At 42.2% G+C, this 16,372-nt stretch overlaps 1 long non-coding RNA gene across 1 annotated transcript; it reads left to right on the top strand.

Annotated features, from left to right (window-relative positions):
- The first annotated feature begins 1,075 nt into the window (after positions 1-1,075).
- Positions 1,076-14,648, top strand: LOC119867214. Its single transcript, XR_005369149.1, has 3 exons — positions 1,076-1,589; positions 11,119-11,382; positions 13,688-14,648. It is a non-coding gene; the product is annotated as an uncharacterized LOC119867214 (long non-coding RNA).
- The last annotated feature ends 1,724 nt before the right edge of the window (positions 14,649-16,372 follow it).

Here is a 16,372-nt window from a genome sequence, read left to right as displayed (position 1 = left end):
TTTAAATTTTAAAATAGATTTAAATTTCATTTATTAATGAAAAGAAACCCCAATGCCCATGAATAGGAGAGTGAATGAATAAATTGTAATATAATCACACAAAGGAATATTACACAGCAGTCAAAAATGAATGAATCTCTGTAACATGAAGCAATATGGGTGAACCTTAGCAAAATAATTAATATTAAGTCAGGGACGAGAAAGTTCAGATGACTACATACAGCATAATGCCTTTTTAAAAAATATATATATTTTAAAGATTTTATTTATTTATTTATTCATGAAAGACAGAGAGAGAGAGAGTGAGAGGCAGAGACACAGGAGGAGGGAGAAACAGGCTCCATGCAGGGAGCCCGATGTAGGACTCCATCCCAGCACTCCAGGATCATGCCTGGGCCAAAGGCAGGCGCTAAACCGCTGAGCCACCCAGGGATCCCCTGCCCTTTTTTTTTTTTTTTTTTTTTTACAGTGGTAAAAGCAAGTGTTAAAATAAAAATCTTTGCTTTAAGAAATATATACAGATGAATTAATAGTGTATTAAAAGGAAGTAAGAAACAATAGACTTGTAATTGAGGATGGGGATAGCAGGAAGATGGGATGGTAAATGGCTGCATAGCTTGATGGCAGTTACTGTGAAGGTCTTAGCTTTCATGTTAGGTAGTGGATTTGAGGGTGCTTATTGCACTGGTAAAATATATATAAATACTTGAATGAATAACTAATGATGAAATGTATAGTTTGAGGGTTCTGATGAATCTGAATTAGTGCAACTTAGGTCAATTATACAAAAAAGGTTGGAAACAAAGATAACATGAGGACACCACTCTCAACCCCTTTGTTGTAAGACTCTCCAGCCCCCGAAGAGTATCACAGACTGAGCAGAGATATGAGTGTCAAGATGCATATTATATATTAGAAAAGCTTAATTGCTTCTAAATTTGTCTTTAGAAAAATACAATTGAAATAGAGGCTTTATCCTGCACCCCAGTGTGTCTTGTGTGTTCCCTGGAGTGTCTCTGCCCTAACCAACTGGAATTTTAAACCAACTTTCATTTTAGATGGATCACCCGATTGGCATGTGGAAGAGGAATTAGCATTTTAGCTGGATCACTCAGTTGGCATGTAGAAATCAAATGCTCTCTAGAGCATTTAGGAAGCTATTGATACACTCCTAGTCAGAAAGGACAAGAACCTAGAGAGTGGTCTTGGGAAAGGGAGGGAAACAGGAATTTGAGAGGTATATAGGAGAAGAAATTCACAAGATTTAGTTTCCTTAACAGTAGATGACACACAGGAGCTAAAAGAATGTATATGTATTGTTGTCCTCTAGTGACTACCATTCTCTTAGAGCCAGAATCTCTATTTGTTTCAAACTCTTGGGCCTGTCACCTTCCTATAGAATTCCCACAGGATGTCAACACTTTTATATGGGTCCCAGGGCAATTACAACCTTAAATCTGATGCCCACTCACTGAAGGACTAATTGGTGGTGTCCTCCTTGCTGATAACCTGCGGATGTTGAAGGGAAATCCAGCAGCCCATGATGCGGACTGATGCTGCGGAAATCTGGAGGCTGGTGTGGCTTGAGGGTGAGGTTTGTTGTTGTTTTTTTAAGTGTTTTTTTTTTAATCCCCGTAGATTTTATTTTTAAGTAATCTCTGTATCTGACATGGGACTTAAACCTAAGACACTGAGATCAAGATTTGCATGCTCTACCGACTGAGTCAGCCAGGCGCCCTGAGGGTGAGGTTTGCCTTTCAGGAAGTGGGAAACAGCTGCCTCTCAGATCCCTGAGGCTGGGCACTTCTGCTTCCTCTGACAGCAGTCTGTCAATCAGTTGACCTGGTTGCTTCCACGGGCTGATTTTTAAAAAAGATTGATTGATTGATTGATTGATTAGAGTGCAGGTAAGTGGGGGAAGGGGCAGAGGTAAAGAGATCCTCAAGCAGGCTTCCTGGGACCCTGAGATCATGACCTGAGCTGAAATCAGGAGTTGGATGCTTGACTGACTGAGCCACCCCGGGCACCCCCACCCATGGGCTGATTTTAATTGACAGCTTCAGACAGATTAGTGAGCGGGCTTAGAGGAACCATGGTCCTTGAGGGTAATTTGGCAACAGGCAAGTCCTCAATCCTTGGAATTTTGGGAAAGAAGACCATATGTTAGGTCACAGAGACTGAAAAGGCTTAAAGTATATTGAGCCAGAAGGTCATATGCCCCTTCAGGGAAAACAAAAGTGCCCTTATTGGGGCACTAAGTCAACTACCTACGTCCTTCCCCTATCCTGGGCCTTCATTTACTTACTTGTAACATGGTGGTATAGAACTGAGTCTTAAAGGTGGGCAGACGTGCTGCTGTGAAGAAAGCAAGTGACACTGCTGGCGAGCAACCCATCCCCACCATTTGGGAGTCCTGTGACCCTGGGTGAGTTATGAACTGCAGGGAGCCCTGGTGTCCTGGTCTCCAGTGGCCCCATAGATGGGGGATTATGTAAATAAGCATACGTGACAATGCCTAGCCCATGGAGAACTCTCACAGAGCATCAGATTTTTGTCTTTTCTTCTTGGTTGCCAAATGGAAGAAGCGATGGTCTGGGCTGGATCTGGATATATGCAGGATTACAGCTCTAAGGTGGCTTCTGTGTGCCGGTGTGGCCCACTGGAGTTGTTTCTCTCCAGCTGGACTACTTTCCCTTGTTCCTGGTCCGAACTGAGAAAGAGGTGAAGTAACAAGGAGCTTGCATGGCATAAAGGAGCAATCTGAGGCTCTGGAGTCAGAAACCATGGGCAAGTTACTTACCTGAGAGAATTCATCAAAAATTAATTCACAGAAAGTCAATTCATCACTTTTGTTTTGCCAAATGGCGGTTTGGCTTCCCATCCATTGAGTCCTGGAAAAATTACTTTTGGCAAGTGAGCCTGCCTCCTAGAGGAATTCTCTGGGTGAACTGGGCCGATCCAAATGCGAGTTTAGTGAGTACTCGGCTCAGGAGTAGGAAGTGTGCTTGTCCAGCTTCCCGCATGCTGGAAGCTGAGCCCTGCAGTTTGTGGCCGGGCCACCTCTCCCTCTTTCTGCTTCTGTCCCGGTCACCACTGTGGCCAGCAGCATGAAGAAGTTCTTGATGGAAAGGAGGAAGGCTGCTGGAGGGGAAACTGAGCCTCCAGGAAAGGAAGACTGATGTTCCTGGCCTTTCTCTCCAGACCCCTGGCGACTCTCCTCTTCTCCTTGAACTTGGAAACTGTCTTTTCACTGCAGAACAAAATATAAGGGATCAGTGGCACTCGGAGCCAAAAAGTAAAGGTAATGGCTACAGGAAGTGGCAGGATGAAGCTCTTGTTGTGCAGAGGCTTCTGAACCCTGCCTTCCTCTTGTCCGGGGTCGAGATTCTTTGCTTGCAAGCAAAGGAAACAAACTTGTTAATTCACACAAGGGGAGCCCCCAGCATGGAAGGGAGGCTGGAGAAGGGGCTTGAGATTGTGGGCAAGAACCAAGACAGTGCTCAGTGACTCAGCAGCAGCCACCTAAAAAGGCACCTGCAGCCAATTGTTTTCAGTCTCTTTGTTCTGATGCTCAAGATACAAATTCCGTAGAGGGTACCTGATGGCATGGTTAGCACCATGTGCTCTTTCATCATCTGGAAAAGGTGGAGCTTCTAACTACCCAGTCCCCAGGCTGCCCCTAATGGAGAAGAGGCAATTCAATTCAGGAACTGAGCTGAAGAGAAAATAGATAGTAGGAGCCAAGGGATATAAATCATGGCAAATAGGCAGGTAGCATTTAGAACGTGCTAGGCACTGTTCTAAGTGCGTTACATACGTTACCTCCTTTCATCTTCCTCTGTAGGCAATGGGGATGTTGTTATCATGCCCACTGGACAGATAAGCAAACTGAGATCCAAGGACGTTTAATCATACAGGAAGCAGATGCTGAGATTTGGATCAGAGTTTGGTTCTTAATGCCTGTGAAATACTGTCTACATTACTACTGTTCCCTTGAAAAGCCACTTTGGGAAAATCAAGGAGTTTAGTGATACAAAAGAAAGCTGGTTTGCTAAGGGTTTCCAGGAATAGAAGGTAACCAGAGGCAACCAGGGGTTCCACCATTTTGGTCTTCCAATTCTCAAAGCCTTTTCTATCACCTCTCATCTGGAGCTTCTCATTCCTCTGCTCAAGGACAGAAGGCCCTGCCTAGGAGGTGGGGAAGAGGTGGGGGTGGGGCAGGTAAACATGAGCTTGGTTTAACAAGCCAAGGAAAGGAGAGGTATTACACAGATTTAAGATTTAACAAAAGGAGAACTAAATTGACATTTTATTGACTTGCAGTGGGAGTTGTTAAAGACAGATTAGTGCACCAAGGGTAGAGAGGACTCAGCCATCAAAGGCATCCAACTTGAAGGCTAGTGATACCCCCAGGGGCAAGGTGAGCACATAAATTTGAGCTCACGCATGGATACTTGCCAACACACGCACACACAAAACCTGAGCTTCTCTCTTAGTTCCAGAGGCCAGGCCCAGAGACACTGGGTGAAGTGGGAGTCAATTAAAACACAGTGTGCTAGGTTTGATTCTTACTAATACCCCCTTCCCACCCCAACCTGATTGATCCTCAAGCCCACTGGGAACTTCACAGATAGAATTCCTCAGACTTTAAGGTAGAAATAGGATCTTGAGAAAACACCCCATTGCTTCCAGTAAGAGAATGATTCCATTTCAAAGCCCTCTCCTCAGGGACTCCCTGCAGGCTGGATGGCAGTGTGCAGAGATGCAGGGTTTGTCAGCTGGGCACTGAGGCAGCCCACAGAGGCCTGCTGCCGGAAAGCCTGGCACTCTGGTATCTGCCCTGGTGGAGGGGTGGGGTGCAGGTGAGGAGACAAGACAGAGAGACACATGGCAGAGGGAGAGGGACAGGGACGCAGCTGGAACAGGAGGAGCTATCCTGCTTAGACTACAGCAGTACTGGCATGTGGATCTAGATTCCAGGTTGGGTGATGATGAATCTTGTTCCAGGAAGCCTTTTCTCTGTGGGCCCTTTCCCTTGAGGGTTGTGCCCACTGCTCCTCCCTCCTAAAGCTAGGGGGTGCCCGGATCAGTGTTTGAATGGCCTCTTTCTCCTCTGTTTCTGTGACTAACATCACATCTCTGGAAATCTTCTGATGGCTTTTTTTCTCTCCTTAGCTCCTGCCTCTGAGGCAGTGATTGTGTCCAGCGGAAGATCTATGACTTCCATGTGTAAACCCTTCCCTCAGCCCACTGTCTCCCTGGGGAGAGCCATTATGGGCAGGGTATTATTATTAAAAGCAACTTCTCACGTTCCTCACAGAAATCTATTATAGCTACTGGAGGAAGGGGCACTGAAAATCCCTCTCACACTATTTCATCACCCCCACCCCCAACTGGGTTCCTTTTTTGACTCTCAGGCATCTTCTGCGCACAAACACCCACTCCACCCCCTCGTAACCCCACATGCTCCCAGGTTCCCCTCGGACTGAGCACTAGGAGAAAAGGAGCGTCTGATTTAGCAAAAGATTTGAAGGTGACCTTCATTGAGCCCTAAGAGAGATAACAATCTCTCTGCAATCAACAAGCCTGGTTCCTCTGGATACTAAAATAGCAACTGTGGAGTAAATCTGCTCCCCATTTCCACCTCCTTCCTCTTTTTTTCTTCAGGACAACACAAAGAAACTCTAGGGGTGAATTGGGAAATCACAGTCTCTTTTAACAGCCTGAGACCTGAAAGGAAAGTTCCTGTGCGTGCGTGTGCAAGTATTTGCAGCTCATCAGCACAGGAAAGCTAATTTCTCAGCACTGTCGCCACCACCTTTCATACAGCAAACTCTGTCCTTTAGGTTATCATCTTACTTGTTCTGTCCATAACCCTGAGTTATGAGGGTCCAGAAATGGTGCACCCCATTTTAGGTGGGAGGGAACCAAGGCCGCAGAAAAGAAGGTGTCTGTTCAAGGTCACCCAGGGGTGGAGTGACCAGAGCTAGAAGATGACTGTTTGCTTCCTGAGGATTCCTATACTAGATTTCCATTGAGAGTGTAATGTATTCTCAGGGCTTGATTGCTGGGCCTTGGGAACATTTGATACCAGGATTATTATTTTATAGTGATCCTAGCAGCCTCCTGCTGGTTCCCACCCTATTCCTCTATTCCCTGCGCTAGGCCCAGAGCTGTTGTGCAGTGACGTTTGGAGTGCCCAGTGGGTGGTTGTCAAGGTAGGAACAGATGGAGTGGGGAAGGAAAGATCCTCCACCCTCTGGCATTTGGTGAGGGGCAGAGATTGGATTTGTCAGGGTTGGAGTTAGCAAGGATATGGAACATGTACTTATATATGGCAGCAAATTGTCGAAGAGGAAAGAAGAAGCTGGCAAATGGAATGACGCAAATATGCCTTTTTGAGGAAACAAAGTAAGAGGTGGGCCTCAGTGAGATGATGATCCTGCATTCAGTTCATATTAGAGCGTGGAAACAGATGGTCTCCCTGAGGGTCTCCCCAACCTAGAAGACCCTCTTCAGCTGTCTAGAGAACTGATGAGTGGTAGTGGTTCAGAAACAAGCAGAACCAGTTCTTGCATAACTTCTTCCCATGGAAAAGGGACAGAGAGTGACCACTGTTAGATTTACTTTGCAGTTAGATCCTAGGATCATTAATTAAAATTAGAAGGATACTTAAAGGTTATTTAGTTCCACCCCTTCAAAATTCAGATGAGAAAAATGAGCTCAGTGACATGCTCAAATGAACATGGCTACTAAGCTGCAGAATAGAGCTAGAACCCATGTTTGTTCAATTTCTAGTCCAGGGTGCCTTTCAGCACTTCCACTGATTAGGGTCAAGTCATTTGATGAAGTGCCCTTTCTCTCTAATAAGGGATCATAGGATCATTATGTTAAGCTGAATTTTTGTTCTTTTGTGATCTGGAGAGTACATGCTTGAGGTTGGTAGAACCCTGCCAGTACCCTGGACACTGTACTTGTGTTGAGTCCTTTCCAGTAAATCTAAAATACAGCAGCTCAGAAAAGAGTACAGAGAAAATATGCAGAGAAAATAGGTTAAATGGGGAAACAGGATGGATCAGTGCAGAAAACATGAGAATCTGTCCTTCACAATTCCTCAAGGATGGGTACTGACTGCCACAGTCACCATAACAAAGTAACTGGACTGAAAGACAAAACTGAATATATGAAACAACGTTTTTCAGACATTGGACAGCATTGGGTAGCACAGGAATGTGATCCCTGAGAGAAGGGAAACAAATGAGGTGAACCCTGGGATTGCCCTGGCTTACTCCTGGAGGGGGTTTCTAGGCTACAGTGTGCAGTGAGGGTTGTGGGAACAAAACATAGCTTGGTAACCTTAGCGACTTGAGAAGACTGGCATCAGAGTTTGGGGAGGCCTAGGTGACTGGAGTTTTCAGGGTGGAGTAGCACAGAGGATGGGATGGAAGTGCACAGAGAGTGTGCTCTGGAGATCTGCAGAGAAATCCCTTTGCATCTTTGGCTGAGTGCTGATCTGCACATGCATGAGGGAAACCTTACCACGGCTGGGGGGAACCCTCTAGAAAGCAGTAGACTGAACAATTGCTAAAGTGCACAGAGGAATAGGGATAATTCACGTTCCCACCAGTAAGAGTGGAAAGATCTAATAAATGGGACGTTGGGTAGAATCCTCAGAAGAATATTTGCTCAGTAATAGAACCCAGATACCTCCAGACTAATAGTTGGTGTGGACCAGCCCTAACAAAGATGGAAAGCAAGTCTCAAAAGAATCAAACTGATGCCAAGTAACTTAACTGTGTTTGAGAGCAAAATCCAACACACACACTCACACACACACATACAGAAACACACACACTTATAAGACATTAAAAGAAGGAAATAAAATGAATAACAGGAGACAAATCAGTTAATAGAAATAGTCCCAGACATTACAGAGATGATGCAATTAGTAAATAAGGATATTAAAGCCACTATTATAAAATTATATATATATTCAAGAAAGTATAAGAAATTGTAAACATGAGGAGGGAGATATAAATAAAGATCAAATGGAACTCTTAGAGATGAAAGACACAGTATATGAAATGATAAGTGTACTGGATAGAATTATGGTAGACATGATACCACGGAAGTAAAATCCGTGAACTTGAAGAAGCATAAAAATGATTCAAAATTAAGTGCAGAAGAAAATGACTAAAAATTACAAACATAATGCCAGGGATCTAAGTGGCCTTTTTATGTATTTGGAGTCGCAGAAGGAAGAGAGGAAAGGGTGGGACAGGAAAAATGTTTCAAGAAATAATAACCAGACAATTTCTGAAATATGATGAAAAATAGGAACCCACCAGTCCAACAATTTCAACAAACTGAAAGTGGAAGAAAGATAAAATCACACCAGACACATCATAATCAAATGACTAAAAGCCAGAGATAATCAGGAAATAGCAAAAACACTATGTACAAAGGAGCAAAGATTAAAAATGATAGCAGAGGTCTTATCATAAACTAAACAAACCAGAAGGTAATGGAGCAACATTTAGAGGTTGTGCTAAAAAACACCCTCTCAACCTATAATTGTATACCTAACAGAAATATCTTGTAGCAATGAAAGTGACATGAAGACTTTTTCGACAGAGGTGAGAGAATACAACACAGCAGATCTGCACTAAAAATAAAATACAACTCTTCAGGCAGAAGAGATATGAAAATTTATATCTAGAGGAATGAAGAAGCTGGTAAATATATGGACAGATATAAAATAAAATAAATAGTTTCTCATTCTTGAACGCATTGCGTAATGACTGACTGTTTTAAGCAAAGTAATAACAATGTAATTTGTGATTAGTAGCATCAGTTGAAATAATTGTATGACAATAGCTTAAAGAGAAGGTAGGGAAAAAACAGAAGTATACTCTTGTCAAGTTCTTACTGTTTATGTGAAGAGATACAATGTTACTGGAAAGCAGACTGGGATAAATTGGCAAGCTCCAGGGCAACCACTAAAAAAATAAAATGAAGAGATATATCCAATATTAGCAATAAAGTGGTGTCATAAAAATACAATTAATAAAAAATGACAAAAGCAAGAAAAAGAGAACAGATGGCACAAATAGAAAGCAGATAATAGGATGGTAAATTAAAATTCAATCATATAAATAATTAAGTGTAAATAGCCTAAGCATTCCAATTATGAAAGAATTGTCAGGTTGGATAAAAAAGGGAAACGCAATTATATGCACCTATAAGAAACCCACATTAAATATAAAGAGTGAGAGGTTAAAAGTTACAGGATGGAAATAGATGTCCTATGCTAACACTAACTGAAAGAACGCTGGAGACACATCAGACTTCAGGATATGGAAAATTGCCAGCTATAAAGAAGGACATTACATAATGATAAAAGAGTCAACTCACCAAGCAAACATAAAAATCCTCAATGCCCAGGCATCTAAAAATATGGCTTTGAAATATGTGAAACAAAGTTGATAAAACTGGAAGGAAAAATAGAAAACCCCACACTTAACAGTTGGAGACTTCAGTAGTCCTTCTTCAGACATTTGTAGAACAGTTAGACAAAAAGTCTGTAAGGTCAAGAGGTCCTGAGCACTATTAACAAACTGGACCTAATTGATATTTATAAAGCATTCTACCCAACAAGAGTAAACTACAAATTCTTGTCAAATGCATGCAGAACATTCACCAGTGTTCACCAGACTGGATTCTGGGACATAAAACACGTCTCAATAAATTTAAGAGGATTAAATTTACGTAAAGTATGTTTTCTGTGCACAACAGAATTAAACTAGAAATTCACAAAGGAAATATATTTGTAAAATCCCCAAATATTTGGAAAATTAATAACATAATTTTAAATAATCCATTGTTCAAATTATATGGAAAATCACAAGGAAAATTAAAAAATATTTTAAGTAATAGTAATGGACCTAGGAATTGGTCCATTTCACCTAAGTATCAACAGACTGGTATAAAGTTGTTTCTTTCTCATTGTTCTTTCAACGTTTGCAAGATTTGCAGTAATGTTCTGTTCTTGCTCCTGTTATTGGTAAATTCAATTCCTAGGAAGACCAAAAGAAGCTACCAAAGCTCACCTAAAAAGAAAGCAGTAATCTGAGTAGCCCAATATTTATTAAGGAAATTTATTCATAGTCAAAATTCTTTCAAAACAAAACAAAAATCTTTTTCCATTAAGAAAACTCCTGGCCCCAATAGTCTTACTGATTAATTCTATCAAACATTTAAAGAAAAATAGTATCAAGTCTACACATACTCTTCCAGAAAAAAGAAGAGGTGGGAATACTTCCCAATACATTTTTTTTGAGGCTAGGATTACTTGGATACCAAAACCAAAGACATTACAAGAAAAGGAATCTATATTCCACATGAATATAGGCACAATCACCTTAACAAAATCTTAACAAATCCAGATCCTTCAACATATAAAAACTATATCCTGACCAAGTGAGGTTATCCCAGGAATATCAGATTGGTTTAACATTTGAAAATAAATTGGTCTAAAACAAAGACTATAGCATCATCACATGCAGAAAAATATGAAATACTTATGGAAAGTTTAACAAAATCTGTACAAGACCTTCACACTTAAAACTATAAGACATTGCTAAAAGCTAAAGACTTAACTAAATGGAGATGTATACCATCTTCATGGATCAGAATTCTTAAAACTTAATATTGAGAGGACATTTTCTCTTAGGAAAAAATGGGCAAGATATTTAAACAGACACTTCATTGAAGAAAATATATGAATAGAAGATGAGCACATGAAAAGATGATCAGCATTATTAGTCATTGGAGAAATGCTAATTAATACCCCAGTGAGCTACCAGTATCACTAAAATTTAGAGGGCTGACGATGTTGAGTGTTGATGGTGATGTGGGGCGACACGAATTCTCACAACTTGCTGCTGAGGACCAAAGTGGCACAGCCACTTCAGAAGGCAGCTTAGCAGTTTCTTACAAAGTTCAACATTCTTTTACTCTTCCTTCCAGAAATCCCACTCCTGGGTATTTACCAAGAGAAGTTAAAAACATGTATTCACCACTTACACTCGGATGTTCATAGTGGTTTTGTTCTTCCAGGCCCCAAGTTGGACACAACCCAGATACCCATTGACAAGTTAACATAAACAAATTGTAGCAAGTGTGCACGATGAAATACTATTTGGCAACGAAAAGGAAGGAACTTCTGGTCTGAGCAGCAACATGAGGAATCTCAGAAACATTATGCTGTGTGAAGAAATCCATGGTTTATGGAAGAAGACTCCATGGTTTATCCTCTCGTTCATATCACTTTCTGCAAAAGGCAAACTGGAGACTTAAAGCAGATCAGTGGTTGCCAGAGAGGTAGGGGAATGGGACTGGGGGCTAAGAGGCACAAGGTACCTTTTTATTGTGACAGAAATACTCTATTTCATGACTGTGGTGGTAGTTGCATGTCTGTATATATCTGTCAAAACTTACTGTATCAGATACTAAAATTTGGTGAGTTTTATTATATGTAAATTACACTTGATTAAAGCTGATTTAAAAAGTAGATTCCTGCTCTGCCTGATTTAGATTCAGAGAGCGGAGGAAAATACCTGATGACCTTCAGTGGTGACCACCCAGCTGTCACTTGTTATGGTGGAGAATACTGCTGTCTTCCTGGGTGAGGGGTCCTGAGGGGAGTGATGGGGTGGAGCAGGGAGAGGTCTAGAAGGGGTGGGTATTACTGCACAACAAGGATGGTCACAAACTCATCCTCAGTGCAACTCCAGCCTGGGAGGACAGCCAGTGTTTAAAGAAATGACAAACTCTCTGTGCTTTTCTTAAAACCGAGTTATCCAAGGGACAGAGGGGTGGGAAGTGTGACTGGGCTGCATGACACAGCCCTGCCTGCTGCATTTGACATGTTGCAGTTCTAAGCTGCCCAGTTTGTTACGGCAGCCCTGGAAAACCAGCATAACTTGAGGTTGGCCACAGCTTCCCTTTCTCAGGTGACCACCCACCCTTCCCCTGTAGGAATTCTTTGCCTGCAGCCCTGGTGCCCAGGAAGTTATTAGTGGGATAACCTTTTGCATGATTGTTTACTGATCTCTGATTGTAAGGAAGAAAAAAACAGAGAATTATAAGGATGCACAAGGAATCACAAGGAAACACAGTAGGGAAGCTGGAAAACCACCCATTTAGCTGCTCAGTCACCTGGATTCTAGTTTGTCTCATACTAGAATGTATGGAGACTCCATAGAAGACCCGAAGTGTGGCCCCCTCAGGGAGGACCCTGAGCTTAAGTGTTGATTCTCCAAGATAGTTTCCAGAAGTGGAGCGTGATGTCTCAGTGACTTTTACTCAGGGTAACACCCATCCCCTGGGCTCAGTGGATGAATTAATATTCAGAGCCCTAAGAACTAGGCTGGACCATAAAGAGTGCTGTGTAAGTGTCACCTCCTGACCCATCTAACTAAGGGATAGCTTCCCTAGCATTCCAGCTGTTAGATGATTGCTTTCTGTTCACATACTGAACCCTGGTCCAGTTCTCAAATTTGGTGTCTACACTTTTAACAAGCATCCTTTACAAATTCTAGGAAAAGAAAAAGTGGGAAAAGCCATGTGGGTCCCCTTTCTTCCATTCTTTTAAAAAAGATTTATTTGAGAGAGAGAGAGAGATAGGTAGAGGGAGAGAATATCGAGCGGACTCCACTCTGAGTGGGGAGCCCAACGTGAGAGCTCATGGATCTCACAACCATGAGATCAAGACCTCAGCTGAAATCAAGAGCCAAACACTTGACTGACTGAGCCAACCAGGCATTCCTTGGATCCCTTTCTTAATCAGAAACTGTATATATGACCAGCAGTAAAGGCTTGATGGATTCCTCAAAACACCCACTAAAAATGAATTAAGATATAAAGGAAACTCTGGATGGATGGATGGGTGGGTGAGTGTAGATGGATAGATGGAAGAGTTGGCCTCGACTCAGGTAAGAAGGCAAAGGGAAGGGCAAATTGTGTGAAGGTGTGTACATTGCTGGAGAGAGGAAATTTTGGAGGACATAAGTATCTGCTTGTGTGTCCTTTGGCCCTCTTCAAATAGGGGCTATATGATAGACTGAGATTTTATAGGTTTCATATTCCCACCCAATACCATGTGCTTTTCATCTGGATAAAAGGAGCTATAAATCTCTCCAGGCAGAATGGCTGGGCCCTTCTCACTGAGATCTTACTTGGAAATACAGCTGAACAGTCAATGATGAATCATAGCATCTGTGGAAGAGCCCAGATAAGGAACAATTTGCATTTTCATGTGATAATTCGCTACTCTTGGCGTTTTCAAATTACCTTTAGAGCCACATTAATTCTGTTGCCATAAACTACCACTCTGTACCCAAGTCACTGAGATGGGGACTCAAGTGGCAGGTTTGTCTGGCTTTATTGGAGTGAGAATACTCCCTTTCTGTAATGCAGGGCGTGTGAGCCCAGCTGGCTCCTGGAGAGCACCTTTTGTAGCAGCTCCATGGGGCAAAGTTGTAGCCTCAAATCTGCCTCGAATTTTCATCCTTCATGTCTCTATGTTACTAGTTAAAAATAAACACAAATCACTCCCCTCCTCCCCTGCCTCACAGTGCAGAGGAGATGCCCCATCAAAGTAGCTCTTTCTTCTTTTCTGTTTTAGGAAGTATATGCTTCGGTGGTGGTAAACCCTGTAAGGCTCCTACAACGGTTGAGAAGGGTCTTCTTGGAGGAGCTGTCCTGAGGGCTGCATGGGCTTCCTAGCCTGCAGAGGAAGCCACTGTCTGATGCTTGTCTGCCTGCTTCCCAGTGATCGCAGCTACTTCAAGAGGTGCTGTGTGGCCGAGGAGGTCTAGTCTGTCACCAGCCACCATGGCCTCTGGCTCCTCTTCTGTGATAACCTTCCGGCCAGAGACATTTCACCGTCTGCCGCTATCTGCTCGCAACCCCCTCACCAATACACTCATTTTCTTCTAACATTCACGATCCAGAAAGTTCCTAATACTCATCAGAAACCCTTATTGCGGGATCCCTGGGTGGCTCAGCGGTTTAGCGGTTTAGCGCCTGCCTGTGGCTCAGGGCGTGATCCTGGAGTTCGGGGATCAAGTCCCACATCAGGCTCCCTGCAGGGAGTCTGCTTCTCCCTCTGCCTGTGTCTCTGCCTCTTTCTCTCTTTCTGTGTCTCTTGTGAATCTTAAAAAAATAAAATAAAAGAAAGCCTTATTGCTGTAGTGCAAATCCATTTCCTTGACCAGAAGCAAAGACGAGCCATTCTCGAACTCTTTGAGTCTACACATCCCTGCATTTCTTAAACAAATTCTCAGAATGCTATCAAATAAGCTAATGAGGAGCCTTGTAAAAATGAGAATAATTTCTGTCTCTCTATCCTAATTTACATTTGTCCATTTCCTGATGTTCCATTCTGTTAAACTTTAATTTGCTCCCCTCTTATCCCAAGCCTTTCAGAGTCTCACATAGGAGATTTTGTTCAGAGTCGAGTCTCCAGGGCTCTAATGGGTTACACTTATGGGCAGGCAAGATGCATTTTGTCCCTGAAGTGATCTCTAGATTGCCCACCCAACTTCTCAGGGTATACTGGCATGGGCTGGCATGATGGAGAAGCAGCTGAGATAATTTTTTAAAAGTTTTCTTTATTTGTTTTGGTATTTTTAAAAAAGATTTTATTTATCTATTCATGAGAGACAGAGAGAGAGAGACAGAGACAGAGACACAGGCAGAGAGAGAAGTAGGCTCTACGCAGGAGCCGGATGCGGGACTCAATCCCAGGACTCTGGGATCACGCCCTGGGTGGAAGGCAGGCACTAAACTGCTGAGCCACCCAGGGATCCCTTGTTTTAGTATTTTTTGTATCCCACTTAGCAACAGTTGTTTTGAATGACTTTCTTCTGTGAAATCTTCCAGTTTCTGTACTTGTGAACTGAGGGACAGGGGTCGGGGCCTGGGGCAGCCAATCTCATTTTCTTACTTGTTTCTTTAAAATACACAAAGAAAGCCTAGAGTTGTAGAAAGCTTTTCTTTCCTTGGAAAGGAGCACCGGGAAAGAAGTATATTAGATTGGGCTATATAAAATCGCTGTTTTATAGGTCAAAAATGGTTAAATATCTCTGATTTTGTATGGTTCAATCTAGTACAATCACACCTCATTAATTCAGACTAATTTTAGGAAATTTGGTCTGAATATGCTGGAGTGTGGCAAAAAATCTGAATTATGAGATCATTTTAGAGGGATGCAACTTCATTACATTCAAGTGCCTACAGTAACAGGAAATAGGTCAACAAAACAAGTTTCCCTGTAAGTCCATGGAGGGATATCTTTGGTTAATAAAGAAAATTCATAATGAATCCACAAACACGTTTTGTAAAGGGTGCTTTAATCTAAGGTGTGCTTGACAATGCTTGAGGAGTTTATGTGTTAAAGTAGCTTTAAATAGTTTCCTTCAAAATTATGTAGATGATTAGCTTGCTTACCAAATCCTTCCTTCCAAAACAGCAAGTGTATGCTGAAGTTTACTGGCGAAATTATTTCTTATCCCAAAATAGTGGATTCCAAATTAATGATGCTTGACTGCTCTATTCCTGACCTTGAGGTTGGACATTAGGTTAATGAAAATCAATGAAGACCAACCCTCAAGTACTGAGGAGGCGAAAATATATTTGACATATACATATGTGACTTGAAAAATGAGGCTGGTTTTCTTGTGTGGCTCATATATTGACTCTGGAGGCAGTTTCCGAGGCAGAGTTCCAACAGTGTTTGGGGTAATAGCAGCAAACTTGGAAGGAGTCAGCAACATCCCACAGAACTGCTTTCAAGAGCGATGTAATGTGAATATACAAATTCCAACCTTTGTGATTTAAAAAAAATGCTCACATATGCTTATTCTCCTACAGAAATATTTCTTATAAGAAATGATTTTTAAAGGTTCCGTCTAAATCATAGCAATTTCTCCACTACATTCAAGTTTATTGGCAAGCAGTTTTATTCAATTTTCTACATACCTGAAACCCTGAGGGGGTGCGCGGGTGGCTGGGAGGATGAAGGAGATGGGCTGAGGTTTGGGGACCAGCAGAAGTGTAGACTGATAGATTGTTTGATAAAACTGGAATCAGGTATAACTTTTCAATACCACACTGGTGATGTAGGGCCAAGTCCATCCTCACGGGATTCCTGCTGTGGCTTATACGTCCCTTGGATTAAGAAGGATTCTAGAGGAAAACTCCTTTCTCAGGGTGAGTGGGTGCACACCTCACCTTGCTTCTTTTTCCTGTGTTTTTTTTCTCTTGCTTTGAAATGTCAGGTAGGAAGTGCCTGGGTGGCTCAGCCCTT

Source organism: Canis lupus, chromosome 14 (assembly GCF_011100685.1).
Source record: "Canis lupus familiaris isolate Mischka breed German Shepherd chromosome 14, alternate assembly UU_Cfam_GSD_1.0, whole genome shotgun sequence".
NCBI lineage: Eukaryota > Metazoa > Chordata > Mammalia > Carnivora > Canidae > Canis > Canis lupus.
This window is presented reverse-complemented; position numbering and strand designations above follow the sequence as displayed.